Source organism: Odocoileus virginianus, chromosome 4, assembly GCF_023699985.2.
Source record: "Odocoileus virginianus isolate 20LAN1187 ecotype Illinois chromosome 4, Ovbor_1.2, whole genome shotgun sequence".
NCBI lineage: Eukaryota > Metazoa > Chordata > Mammalia > Artiodactyla > Cervidae > Odocoileus > Odocoileus virginianus.
Window position 1 is genome coordinate 77,098,716 of NC_069677.1, and position 15,581 is coordinate 77,114,296.

The following is a 15,581-nucleotide window of genomic DNA, read 5'->3' on the forward strand; positions in this document are numbered from 1 at the left end:
AAGTAAAAGAGGAGAGTGAAAAAGCTGAATGGAAACTCAACATTCAAAACAAAACTAAGACCATGGCATCCAGTCCCATGACTTCATGGCAAAAATAAGGTGAAAAAGTGGAAACAGTGACAAATTTTATTTTCTTGGGATCCAAAATCACTGCAGACAATGACTGCTGCCCTGAAATTAAAAAAAAAAAAAAAAACACTTGCTCCTTGGAAGGAAAGCTCTGACAAACCTCAACAGCATGTTAAAAAGCCAAGACATCACTTTGCCAACAAAGGTCCGTACAGTCAAAGCTATGATTTTCCCAGTAGTCATGAATGGATGTGAGAGTTGAATCATAAAGAAGACTGAGCACCAAAGAACTGATGCTTTATAATTGTGGTGCTGGAAGAGACTTGAGAATCCCTTGGACTGCAAGGAGATCAAACTGGTCAGTCTTAAAAAATCAACCCTGAATATTCATTGGAAGGACTGATGCTGAAGCTGAAGCTCCAATAACTTTGGTCATCTGATGCAAAGAGCTGACTCATTGGAAAAGACCCTTATGCTGGGAAAGTTTGAAAGCAAAAGAACAAGGGCGTGGTGCGGGGGGTCCAGCCCCAGCAGGATCCAGGGGTACCCTCAGGATGAACGGCGTCAGCGAGAGAGAGAGAGAGAGAGAGAGAGACCAGACTGGGATGTGTGCAGCAGGGTCTAGCCTGCACTTTATTTTTCACCGTAGCTTTTATACCCTAAGTTAGTACATTTCTAAGGGGAAGATAAGCACACAGACTTAGTTTAACATTACATCAGCTTGTCCTTCATGAAACCAGGTGTTCACTGTATACTTTTTGTTTATGAGAGTCTTTTCCATAGATTTTTTGTACGTTATCTTTTGGCCTTGAGGTTAGCAGAAAACAGAAAAGTGGCAGTCTCATGGTACAACAGGTTGCAACATAGTAGAAATATAATCCTGTTAACACAAAGGCCACTTCTTTTTGCAGAAGTTCTCAGCTAAATTTATCTAAAGAGTTTACCACACAAAGACTCTGCGGCTCCGGTGAGACAGCCTCTGTTTTAGCACTCTTGGTTAAAATTAACAATTATCTTATTGTTTTTACACTAGGGCTAAACTCTTATTTTTCTAAATCCTTAACTATAACCACTTTTAGAATAATATTTTTGTGTTCTGTAATAGGGCTTCCTCACCCCCTGAAGGGCTCTGTGCCTACTAGGGCCTTTTTTATGGTTAATCTCTATGTATATATTTTGGCCTTCAGGCCTGTTGACATTTTATGGCTTGCACCTGGTGTAACTTTAAGCAACTTCTGTAGCTGACCCTGTCTTTCTTGTGGTTAATCTGTCTTCTATTAGGCGTCATCTCCATGGGAACTAGATAAGATTGCATTTTTACAGAACAGAAACGCGAAGGATTGCAAAAACAGCAGATATAGCACAAAACAGGCTCTTAGTCTAAAAGTTAACTGCCTGCAAGAAGTCACCAGCTAATCTCTATCTAAACTATTTTCTATTAGGCACATTTGTGGCTATTTTATTTGTGGAGCCTTTCTCACCCCACAGAGGGACCTATGCTTAATGGTTTCTTTTGTTAGTGTACTGTGCTTAAGATATTTAGAACAATCATGAGTATTCTTTGCAATAGGAGCACACATTTGCCAAAACAAACCAGAATGCCAGCAAAACAGTTTGAATTGAAGCATTTCCTTCATCCCTGGCCCCTTCATAGGGTACCAGCATATAGGAGATTTATTAATTAGGGTTTTAAGTTGCTTTATTCAGTGAAAGAGGAGCAGGAGAGTTCTCAGCAGGCGACACAAGAATCTGCAGCAGGGCGAACAAGAACAACAGCAGAAAAGAGGGGAGGATACAGGGTAGGGTAGAGGCCGGGGTCAACCTGGAGGCTCCCTTGTGTCCTGAACGGCCTTGCGTGTCAGGTCTTCTCCTCATGACCTTGTCATGGGTGGGATCTCCCACAGCGGCTCCCGGCAGGGTGGCAGAGGGTGAAATGGTTAGACAGCATCACTGACTCAATGAACATGAGTTTGAGCAAGCTCCAGGAGATGGTGAAGGATAGAGGAGCCTGACATGCTGCAGTCCATGGTCTCACCAAGAGTCATACGGGACTTAGTGACTGAACAACAAGTAGTTCACACAGGAAAAGCAGAATAATAATTATTTCCTTTTATTTATCAATTTTCAAATGAATAGCATCTCCAACGTGACCAACTAGCTATGTGTGTGTGTGTGTGTGTGTGTGGTAATTTTAGACATATTTGATGTGTTTGGACTTCTGCCTACTAAGGAATGTCGCTCACTAAATGGTTCTACAAGGACTAAGTCGTTAGCCATTGTAGTCGCCGATGTGTTAGCCATTTAACACACCGTGAAAGGAGTTCAGAGTGAGATAAGGAAGGAGGCACTCTGTGCTCTGGGAAAACTGGCAGAACAGGCCTTCAGATAGATATTTTCAAAAGAAAATTTTATGAACCCTAAACCCTTGCATCTTCCCATGCTTAGAAAAGCAATAAAACCATTAAGTAAGACATCTGTTCCTTATGACTAGAGCAACCTTCTACTAGGATGTGTGCTTAGTTTTGCACATAACCATTTTCCCCAAAATACAAATATTTGACCTCCCCGCTTACCTTTTCTGAGCTGTTCCTCAGAGCTCTCTGGGAAGCTGTCTCCCAGGCTATAGTCCCCACATAAACCTGAAATTCACAGCTCTCACATTGTGCATTTTTATTTTAATTGACACCTCTTACAGATACTTGGGCTTCCCAGGTGGCACTAGCTTCCCAGGCAAAGAAACTGCCTACCATTGCAGGAGACATAAGAGAACTGGGTTCAGTCCCTGGGTTGGGAAGATCCCCTGGTCAAGGGCATGGCAACCCACTCCAGTATTCTTGCTTGGAGAATCCCATGGACAGAAAAATCTGGTGGACTACAGTCCATAGGGTCACAAAGAGTCAGATACAACTGAAGGGACTTAGCACACACATGCACAGATACTACCCTTATCCATATGAAAATTGTCCAATGTTTGGGATGACTCTTCAAGTTGGCTCCCAAGTCCTCAAAGATATATTTTTTATGTCAGTTAACAGCAAGAATATGGGTGTAAGAAAGGACCACAAGGAAAATAAGAATTTTGTATCAAAGATATTTGATTTGGATCAGTTAAGGCAAATTTTGTAGTCTATGTCTACCATATTTTATTGGAAATTGAATATTCTTTAATATTGTCAGTTTCATGCCTATGTGGGTGGCAACAATTACTAAAGACAAGCGACATTAGAATGTAACAGAAACTCTACCTGATTTCAAGAGAAATCAGAAGGTTGTTTAACAGATCCTCACTATCTTTCTTGCTGGGAAATGACCATGGCTGGTCTGAGGAATTGCTGTCTGCCCTAGGGGATTAACAGCCAGGCCTTGATAATAATTTGCAGTCTCTGGAGCATTGGAGCTGTCTGAGTCCATTTATGTTCAAATCTCTTTGCCCTTAATTGCAGCTTCTCTGACTGTGTGTGCATGCTAAATCGCTTCAGTGACTAGACCCTGGATTTAACTGTTTTGAAGCTGCTTATTGTAGGGAAACAGATTTTACTGAAATATTTTAAACATACAGAGAAACAGACAGGCTATTTTAAACAATGGGACACTGGATCTCTAGACTTCACAAATTTTGTTATTTTGTTATATTTGCTTCAGAATATTTTTAAAAATTTATTTTATTGAAGTATAGTTGATTCATAATGTGTTAATTTATGCTGTACAACAGAATATGTATACATATATATGTATTTATGTATATGTATACATATATATATATATACATTCTTTTTCATATTCTTTTCCATCGTGGTTTATCACAGGATATTGAATATAGGTCCCTGTGCTATACAATACATCACTGTTGTCTATCCATCTGTATGTAATAGTTTGCATCTGCTAATCCCAAAGGCCCAATTCATCCCTCCCCTACCCTCTCTACCTCTTGGTAACCACAAGTCTGTTCTCTGAATGTGAGTATATTTCTCTCTCATAGATAAGCTGTTTGCATCATATTTTAGATTTCACATATAAGCAATATCATATGGCATTTGTCTTTCTCTTTCTGATTTACTTTGCTTAGCATGATCATCTCTAGGTCCATACATGTTGTTGCAGATGGCATTGTTTCATCCTTTTTTATGGTTGAGTGGTATTTCATTGTGTATATGTACAACTTCATCATTCATCTGTCAATGAACATTTAGGTCGTTTCCATGGCTTCAGACCAGACCATTTTTTAAAAGAAAGGTGATATTAAACACGTGGTCTCCTTTGTTCTCTACACTAATCCTAGCTTCCTCTCTCATTGTAGAGATGGATACTATACCAGTGTTGATGAATAGCTTTCTTATGCTTGTTGTTATGCTTATGTTTACGTGTACCTATCTATGAATAATGCTGAAAATTGTGTGTATTTTCAAAGTTTATAGAAATGTTATTATACTGTATGACATCTCCTCCACTAAGTAGCTTTCCTCAGTGAATATTTTGTTTTGGGGATCTATGTTGATATATCAAGTTTATTTATTTCACTACTACATTGTATTCTATCATCTGATTATATGTGAATTTGTTCATTTTCTTATTAATGTACACTTATGTTTCTAATTTTTTAATATTACAACACAATGCTTCAAATAACATCCTTGAATGTGCATGTGACAGAGTTTCTCTAGGTATTTGTGCAGAGCAGAATTTCTGGGACACAGAGTATCATACATCTTTAACTTCAATAACTATTGCCAAATTACTCTCTGATGTGGGTTTCCCTGGTGGCTCAGATGGTAAAGAATCTGGCTGCAATGCAGGAGACCTGGGTTCAATTCCTGGGTCAGGAAGATCCCCTGAAGAAGGGAATGGCAACCCATTCCAGTATTCTTGCCTGGAGAATCCCATGGACAGTGGAGCTTGGCAGGCTACAGCCCAAAGGGTCACAAAGAGTCAAACACAACTGAGCCACTAATGGATACACACACTCTCTGATGTGGTTACATTAATTTACATGCCTACCAGCAGGGGCTGAAAGTTCTTATTTCCCCGTATTTAGTGTTATCAGACTTAAAAAATTTTGTCAGCCTACTAGCTATGAAATGGTACCTCATTGATGTTTTAATTTTTTTTCCCCAAGTATTGTTGAAGTTGAATTTTTTATTTATTGGCCATTTTTTTCTTCTAGAGGTTGTAGGGCAGGGGTCTTCAAATTGTTGGAGAGTGATGGTGGTGATGGGGATGTACGTACACTTGGAATCCTCATAGCTTCCTCTCTGATTTACGTCTTTAAATTGCTTTGACTCTAAGTGTCTCTGCACTCTTCTATACATTTCTTGTATCAGGTATCTGAGAGAATAATAGAATAAAGAGGAAAAGTAAGAAAATAAATGCAAGGTTACCAAATGAAGAAAGATAATACAGTGAAGTCTACTTGGATGAAGAATTATAAGGCTTTCCAACTCTCTGTTTTGTCCATTGGATTGAGTAGCCCACTAAAGAACTGGCAAGGGAATCATAGAATTTAGATTTTAAACTTTGCCCATACACTCCATAGCTTTGCTTTCTGGGGTCCCCACTTCCCTCTTTATCTTAATTGAAGGTATATCTTGACTGACTGTGTTTTTGGTAGAGGAACAGATTTTTCCCTGAGGTGTGCTGTGTAATAGTTAAGATGGGGGCTTTGGAATCAGGTACTAGGTCCATTGCTGGTTCTCTCATTTACTAGCTTTGTCAACCTGGAAAAGTTTCTTAACCATCCTACATTTGGTTTCTTCAAGGTAACATTACTACCTACTTCATAGTGTTGTAGTAATGATTTATGGGTATAATATATGTAAATACTAAGCCTATGACACAGTAAGCCCTTAAGGTCAGTGATAATTAATCATCTAAATAAATAAGACATGAATGAAAATATACTATAGAAATTCAATATTCTTATCTTAATGAAGACCCTGAAAGTTTGCATGACTTTCCTGGAAGTAGATGTGGTACTTTCTGTGATTGATAGACATACCAGTAACTTCGGGGTAATTTAAGTGGAAATGATTCAATTGATAATAGAATTTCCACCTAGTGTTGGGGAAAAGATGAGTGCATTATCAAACCAATCATTCATTCATTCATTCATCAAGCATTTATTGAAGATATATGATGTGCCATGAACACTCTGTACAAGACAATGGGGAACTTAAAAAGCTAAATGATACTTCAGTTCAGTTGTCACTCAGTCATGTCTGACTCTTTGCGACCCCAGGGACTGCATCCCTGTCCATCTCCAGCTCCCAGAGCTTGCTCAAACTCATGTCCATAGAGTTGGCGATGGCATCCAACCAAGGCATCGTCTGTTGTGCCTTTCTCCTCTTGGCTTCAATCTTCCCCAGCATCAGGGTCTTTTCCAATGAGTCAGTTCTTTGCATGAGGTGGCCAAAGTATTGGAGCTTCAACTTCAGCATCAGTCCTTCCAAAGAATACTCAAGATTGATTTCTTTTAGGATTGCCTGGTTTGATCTCCTTGTAGTCAAGAGTCTTCCCCAACACCACAGTTCAAACGCATCAATTCTTTGGCGCTCAGCACTCTTTATGGTCTAACTGTCATATCCATACATGACTACTGCAAAAACCATAGCTTTGATTATATGAGCCTTTGTTGGTAAAGTATGTCTCTGCTTTTTATATGCTATCTTGATTTGTCATAGCTTTTCTTCCATAGCTTTTTTTTTCTTCTTTTCTTTAAAGACAAGCAAGCGTCTTTAAATTTCATGGCCGCAGTCATCATCTGCAGTGATTTTGAAGCCCAAGAAGAAAAAGTCTGTCACTGTTTCCATTGTTTCCCCATCTATTTGCCATGAAGTGAAGGGACTGGATGCCATGATCTTCGTTTTTGAATGTTGAGTTTTAAGCCAGCCTTTTCACTCTCCTCTTTTTCTTTCATCAGGAGGTTCTTTAGTTCCTCTTTGCTTTCTGCCTTAAGGGTGGTGTCATCTGCAAATCTGAGGTTATTGATATTTTTTCCTGCAAACTTGATTTCAGCTTGTGTTTCATCCAGCCTGGCATTTCACGTGGTGTACTCAGCATATAAGTTAAATAAGCAGGGTGACAATATACAGCCTTGATGTACTCCTTTCCCTATTTGGAACCAGTCTGTTGTTCCATGTCCTGTTTTAACTGCTGCTTCTTGACCTACATACAGATTTCTCAGGAGGCAGGTCAGGTGGTCTAGTATTCCCATCTCTTGACAAATTTTCCACAATTTGTGATCCACATAGTCAAAGACTTTATAGTTAATGAAGCAGAAGTAGATGTTTTTCTGGAATTCTCTTGCTTTTTCTATGATCCAATGGATGTTGGCAATTTGATCTCTGGTTCCTCTGCCTTTTCTAAAACCAGCTTGAACATCTGGAAGTTCTCGGTTCACATACTGTTGAAGCCTCGCTTGGAGAATTTTGAGCACTATTTTGCTCATGTGTGAGATGAGTTCAATTGTGCGGTAGTCTGAACATTTTTGCTCATTGCCTTTCTTTGGGATTGGAATGAAAACTGACCTTTTCCAGTCCTGTGGCCACTGCTGAGTTTTCCAAATTTGCTGGCATATTGAGTGTAGCACTTACAAATCATCATCTTTTAAGATTTGATATAGCTCGGATTTTATCACCTCCACTAGCTTTGTTCATAGTGATGCTTCCTAAGGCCCACTTGACTTCACATTCAAGAAAGTCTGGCTCTAGGTGAGTGATCATACCTTGTGGTTATCTGGGTCATTAGGATCTTTTCTGTATAGTTTGTGTGTATATTTTTGCCACCTCCTCTTAATATCTTATGCTTCTATTAAGTCCATACTGTTTCTGTTCTTTATTGTGCCCATCTTTGCATGAAATGTTCTCTTAGTATCTCTATTTTTTTTTGAAGAGGTCTCTAGTCTTTCCCATTCTATTGTTTTCCTCTATTTCTTTGCATTGATCACTGAGAAAGGCTTTCTTATCTCTCCTTGCTATTCTTTGGAACTCTGCATTCAGATGGGTATATCTTTCCTTTTCTCCTTTGCCTTTCACTTCTCTTCTTTCTCAGTTATTGGTAAGGCCTCCTCAGAGAACCATTTTGCCATTTTGAATTTCCTCTTCTTGGGGATGGTTTTGTTTACTGCCTCTTCTACAATATTACAAACCTCTGTCCATAGATCTTCAGGCACTCTGTCTATCAGGTCTAATCCCCTGAATCTATTTGTCACTTCCACTGTATAATTGTAAGGGATTTGATTTAGGTCATACCTGAATGGCCTAGTGACTTTTCCCTACTTTCTTCAATTTAAGTCTGAATTTTGCAATAAGGAGTTCATGATCTGAGCCACAGTCAGCTCCTGGTCTTGTTTTTGCTGACTGTATAGAGCTTCTCCATCTTCGGCTACAAAGGATATAATCAACCTGATTTTGGTGTTGACAATCTGGTGATACCCATGTGTAGAGTCTTCATATGTGTCGTTGGAAGAAGGCATTTGCTATGACCAGTGCATTCTCTTGGCAAAACTCTGTTAGCCATTGCCCTACCTCTTTCTGTGCTCCAAGGCCAAACTTGCCTGTTACTCCAGGTATACTTTGACTTCCTACTTTAGCATCCCAGACCTGTATGATGAAAAGGACATCTTTTTGGGGGTGTTATTTCTAAGAGATCTTGTAGGTCTTCATAGAACCATTCAATTTCAGCTTTTTTAGTATTACTGGTTGGAGCATAGACTTGGATTACTGTAATATTGAATGGTTTGCCTTGGAAACGAACAGAGATCATTTTATCATTTTTGAGATTGCATCCAAGTACTGCATTTCAGACTCTTGCTGACTATGATGGCTACTCCATTTCTTCTAAGGGATTCTTGCCCACAGTTCAGTTCAGTCACTCAGTTCTGTCCGACTCTTTGCGACCCCATGAACCGCAGCAGGCCAGACCTCCCTGTCCAACTCCAACTCCCAGAATTTACCCACACTCATGTCCATTGAGTCAGTGATGCCATCTAACCGTCTCATCCTCTGTCGCCCCTTCTCCTCCTGCCCCCAACCCCTCCCAGTATCAGGGTCTTTTCAAATGAGTCAGCTCTTCACATCAGGTGGCCAAAGTATTGTAGTTACAGCTTCAGCATCAGTCCTTCCAATGAATATTCAGGGCTGATTTCCTTTAGGCTTGACTGGTTGTATCTCCTTGCAGTCCAAGGAACTCTTGAGAGTCTTCTCCAACACCACAGTTCAAAAGCATCAATTCTCCTGTGCTCAGCTTTCTTTATAGTCCAACCCTCACATCCATACATGACTACTGGAAAAACCATAGCCTTGACTAGACGGACCTTTGTTGACAAAGTAATGTCTCTGCTTTTTGATATTCTGTCTAGGTTGGTAATAACTTTCCTTCCAAGGAGTAAACGTCTTTTAATTTCATGGCTGCAATCACCATCTGCAGTGATTTTGGAGCCCAAAAAAATAAAGTCAGCCACTGTTTCCACTCTTTCTCCATCTATTTGCCATGAAGTGATGGGACCAGATGCCATGATCTTAGTTTTCTGAATGTTGAGCTTTAAGCCAACTTTTTCACTCTCCTCTTTCACTTTCATCAAGATCTTTATGCCATAAGGGTGGTGTCATCTGCATATCTGAGGTTATTGATATTTCTCCCGGCAATCTTGATTCCAGCTTGTGCCTCATCCAGCCCAGTAGTTCTCATGATGTACTCTGCATATAAGTTAAATAAGCAGGGTGACAATATACAGCCTTGACGTACTCCTTTTCCTGTTTGGAAAAGGACATACTCCTATTTCCTATTTCCTGTTGTTTCATGTCCAGTTCTAACTGTTGCTTCCTGACTTGCAAACAGGTTTCTTGATCACAGTAGTAGATATAATGGTCACATGAATTAAATTCATCCATTCCAATCCATTTTAGTTCACTTACTCTTAAAATGTTGATGTTCACTATTGTCATCTCCTCTTTAACTACTTCCAGTCTACCTAGATTCATGGACCTTCCAGGTTCCTATGCAATATTGTTCTTTACAGAATCAGATTTTACTTCCATCACCAGTCATATCCACAACTGGACATTGTTTTTGCTTTGGCTCAGCCTCTTCATTCTTTCTGGAGCTATTTTTCTACTCTTTTCCAGTAGCATATTGGGTGCCTACTTATCTTGGGAGTTCATATCTTTTTGCCTTTTCATACTGTTCATGGGGTTCTCAAGGCAAGAATACTGGTATTTCGTATTTGCCATCAAGAAATTGAATAGGGGAAATAGCCACAAAAGTAAATTAATGAATTCGGCAAATTTTACATAAAGGTGCAGTGGGACCACAAAGAGGGAGTTTTCAATTTTATTAATGTGTTAGGAAAATGTCCATAGAGAAGCATGTCATAAGGAAGGAAATCTCCCCACCACCTTTCAAATTCCAAGAGGTGGTTGCTGCTGGGCAGAGCCAGGGGAGAGCATCATGGTGAAGAGTAGTATTGGGAGGACAAGTCAAGCTAGGAGGGTGCCTGAACCACATAATCTATGGGCTCATTGCCAGGCCAAAGATGCAGGGTAGTGATTAAGAGGAACCAAAGTCACAGCCAAGAATGCAGAAGTATGGTCAAGTTAAAGACAGGGCCATGCCCTCTCTGGAAATGATCAGTGAAGTTGGAGGTCCAGTCTAAAGAAACAAGAGGAGGTTTGTGGTCCAGACGTAGATGCAGATTCAGGCTTGTTAATCAATGAGCCCCTTCGGCTGTGCCTAGCGCCAGCCTTGGAATGGTATGAAGTTATTTCAAGAGACCATGCCAAGTTGAACAGATGCTGCCTAATTTGCCATCTCAGAAGTCTGATTTTCTGGCTATTTTTCCTCTTTATTATAGTTCATGTAGGTGCTACCATCCTAAGCATAATTTTTGCTAACAGGTCCTGAAATGTTAAAAATCCTGCTTTTAAAAGTCTCATTTCTATTGAGCCATATTCAGGTAGTAAAACACATGATTTATCTACATTCTGTGAAAGTTGTCCAATGGAAATTGTGTTTAATGTGTTAGGTATGAAATTACAGCATCCTATTTAAGGCTACATGAGAGATTCTAGGAGAAGAGGACCAAAACGTGATGATTCAGTATGGAGAGTGGCCCCAAAGAAAGAGTTGCTTGATGTTCCAGCTACTGAATTCGGAGGCCAGATTTAAATGGTACAAACATGTCCAGTACTGATACTTACTATCAAATGCATACCAGACTGTGGCCCACTTGGCAAATAACAGACATAGTGTGACTTTCCTTCCTTTTGTTGTTGTTGTTTAGTCACTCGGTCGTGTCCAACTCTTTGCAGCCCCATGGCCTGCAGCACGCCAGGCTTCCTCTGTCCTTCACTATCTCCAGAGCTTGCTCAAACTCATGTCCATTGTGTCGGTGATGCCATCCAACCATCTCATCCTCTGCTGCCCCCTTCTCCTCCAGCCCTCAATCTTTCCCAGCATCAGGGTTTTCCAACGAGTAGGTTCTTAGCATCAAGTGGCCAAATTATTGGAGCTTCAGCATCAGTCCTTCCAGTGAATATTCAGTATTGATTTCCTTTAGGATTGACTGGTTTGATCTCCTTGCTATCCAAGGGATGCTCAAGAGTCTTCTCCAGCACTACAGTTCAGAAGAATCAATTCTTCGACTTGCCTTCCTCCTTGAGCTATTAACTTGCTTTTTACTCATGTCCATCTTGTTTAAATCTGTATGATGGTAAAGTGTGATGGGAATTCTGGTTAGATCAAAAATGATTTATCAGTCTCTATAGGAATGGGCAGCTTGCTGGCAGGCCAGTAGCACTTCTGTCATTTTGCCAGAGTTCACAACTGGGGAGAAATAATTAAACCTAGGCATGAAGCTCAGAAGTCTTTGAAAGTTTCCTGTAACGTTACCTTCTGCTTCAGAATTTGAGGCTGAATTCAAAGGTCAGTCTCTGAAAACCCAGGAAACATCCAAATCAGCATATTGGTTTAAAATAATGCTACTAATAAAAGTCCCACACAGCATTCTTATCATTAATTCAAAGAACACCTGTCTCTCTTCATATCTTTATAAATTACTTTTGCCCCTGGACAAATATATCCTCTGTCACTTTGCCAAGTCCTCACTTACATGCTGAATACACATTAGTAGAAGAACATAGATGATGTCAGTTGCCACCATAAGAGAGCTCAGCCTTCCTGAATATGAGGAAATTAGCTTTTTTTCATGGTTTGGGCCTTCCCAAAATCCAGTCAGACATAGTACAGAGCTACACTGAATCTAAGGTATTAAACTGAACAGGAAGTACCTTGCTCAAATATTAAGCGTAGTCTTAAAATTCTATGTTCTCAACTTCCTACTGATAGTGGAAAAGTTTAGGAGAGTGAGGCCAGCCCAACTTGTTTAAATCTGTATGACCTGACAGACGAAAGTCAATGGGGTTGGTGCTCGGGGATCGATGGAAGGACACAGTGTGGTATTCAGTATAATTGAATGAGAATCCAAAAGCAAAGAGGAGGCTCTAACGAAATACAAGCAGGTATGTGAGGGGACCTTATGGGGAAATGTTAGGATAGGCTGTGGGCACTTGTGTGTTTCCATTTACTCTCTGTGGGGCAATACATAGGTGAGTCAGAGCCACTTAAAGGGCTATGTGGGATGTGTTTCTTTTGCTTTTTTTTTTTTTTTTTTAAGTGCTGTGGAGCTGTTTGGAATTTACTTCCCTAACCAAGGATTGAACTCCTGGCTCTTAGCAGTAAAAGCACAGAGTCCTAACCTCTGGACCACCAGGGAATTCCTGGATGTATTTCCTTTGATTCCCTCTGTTCAGGTGGCTTTAGATGGTCTGTTATATTTAGTCCGTTTCAAAGGTGAAAGGCAGAATTCTGTGATTTCTGGCACCTACTCCTTTCTTAGTTAACTAAGCACTGGATCAAGCTTTGATACTCTTGGGAGCCCCCTGCATCTTCTCAGTCTTGATTCAGTGGGGCTTGGTACTGGGGTATGAAGTAGAAGAGTGGGATTTCTGTGCAGGCAAGTGGGAGGGGGATGCTGGAATACAGATGATGGGCAGACTACCTCTGTCACCCAGGAGCATTCCTAGCGAAGGTCCTCTGGTCTTTGGCAGAGGTGGGGGAATAATTAGGAATGGGAGGACAGTCAGATGGAAGATTTGAGTTTCTCTATGCCTCTCAGGCATGCAGGCCTTCTTGAACTGTAAGTATCACAGCTTGGTAGAGACTGGCTCCTAATTACTGTGGAAAGTCACATTCTGGGTGGAAAACTTTATCCAAATGTCATGGTAACTCAGTCAGCCTTTAACTCCAGAAGTGCTGTGTCAGCAGCTGTAGAAATGGAGGGACTCTGAGCCCAAATGTGCTCTATTAGGTAAATGGTTCAAAGAAGTTGGGAAGACGGAAGAAGGTTTTGAGATTTTTGAGTAGCATCCTACAAAATAAAAAGGTTGCTAGAGTCAGCGATGGTGTGGTTGGCTCTTCCACGGAGAAGGACAATTTCCTTGCTGATCAAAGATGCAGTAGCTGGAATATATGAAGAAGGAAGACAGTTTGAGGAAAGGGACAGAGTCATCCTTTTTGAAGATACAAGGAGGAATGTCTTTGTATGGGGATGGGAGCAGTCTTAAATGAAGTTTGTTGCCAATGCATCCTCATTTAGATTTAGAACTGGGAAAGGAGATCCCAGATTCTAATACCACCTTGGCCTTTTCCTTTTATGATTTTTAAAAATTGAAGTGTAGTTGATTAACAATGTTATGTTAGTTTCTGGTATACAACAAAGTGATTCAGTTATATATGTGTGTATGTATATGGTTTATACTTTGTTACAGGATATTGAACATAGCTCTCTGTGCTATAGAGTAGGACCTTGCTGTTTTACCCATTCTCTGAGGAATAGTTTGCATCTGCTAATCCCAAACTCCCAGTCTATCTCTCCCCCACTCCCCTCCCCTTTGGCAACCACCAGTCTGTTCTCTATGCTTGTGAGTCTTTCTGTTTCATAGATACGTTCATTTGTATCATATTTTAGATTCCACATATAAATGAAAGTGATATCCCATGGTATTTGTCTTTCTCTCTCTGACTTACTTCACTTAGTTTGGTAATCTCTAGGTCTATCCATGTTACTGCAGATGACATTATTTCATTCTTTTTTAAGGCTGAGGAGTCCTTCATTGTATCTATGTACCACATCTTTATCCATTTATTTGTCCATGGACATTTATGTTTCCATGAATCAATTATTGTGAATTGTGCTACTATGAACACAGGGGTACACGTATCTTTTCAAATTACAGTTTTGTTTGGATATACGACTTGGCCTACTCCTAACTCCCCAAATCTTTGGCCATTATGTAAAGTTTTTTTTTCATTTATTTTTATTAGTTGGAAGCTAATTACTTTATAATATTGTAGTAGTTTTTGCCATACATTGACATGAATCAGCCATGGATTTACATGTGTTCCCCATCCTTATCCCCTATCCTGCCTCCCTCCCCATCTGATCCCTCTGGGTCTTCCCAGTGCACCAGCCCTGAGCACTTGTCTCATGCATCCAACCTGGGCTGGTGATCTGTTTCACCCTTGATAGTATACTTGTTTCAATGCTATTCTCTCTGAACATCCCACCCTCGCCTTCTCCCACTGAGTCCCAAAGTCTGTTCTGTACATCTGTGTCTTTTTTTCTATTTTGCATATAGGGTTATCGTTACCACTTTTTAAATTACATATATATGCATTAATATACTGTATTGGTCTTTATCTTTCTAGCTTACTTCACTCTGTATAATGGGCTCCAGTTTCATCCATCTCATTTGAACTGATTCAAATGAATTCTTTTTAATGGCTGAGTAATATTCCATGGTGTATATGTACCACAGCTTCCTCATCCATTCGTCTGCTGATGGGCATCTAGGTTGCTTCCATGTCCTGGCTATTATAAACAGTGCTGCGATGAACATTGGGGTGCACGTGTCTCTTTCAGATCTGGTTTCCTTGGTGTGTATGCCCAGAAGTGGGATTGCTGGGTCATATGGCAGTTCTATTTCCAGTTTTTTAAGGAATCTCCACACTGTTCTCCATAGTGGCTGTACTAGTTTGCATTCCCACCAACAGTGTAAGAGGGTTCCCTTTTCTCCACACCCTCTCCAGCACTTATTGCTTGTAGACTTTTCGATAGCAGCCATCCTGACTGGCGTGTAATGGTACCTCATTGTGGTTTTGATTTGCATTTCTCTGCTAATGAGTGATGTTGAGCATCTTTTCATGTGTTTGTTAGCCATCTATAAGTCTTCTTTGGAGAAATGTCTGTTTAATTCTTTGGTCCATTTTTTGATTGGGTCATTTATTTTTCTGGAATTGAGCTTCAGGAGTTGCTTGTATATTTTTGAGATTAATCCTTTGACTGTTACTTCATTTGCTATTATTTTCTCCCATTCTGAAGGCTATCTTTTCACCTTGCTTACAGTTTCCTTTGTTGTGCAAAAGCTTTTAAGTTTCATTAGGTCCCATTTGTTTATTTTTGC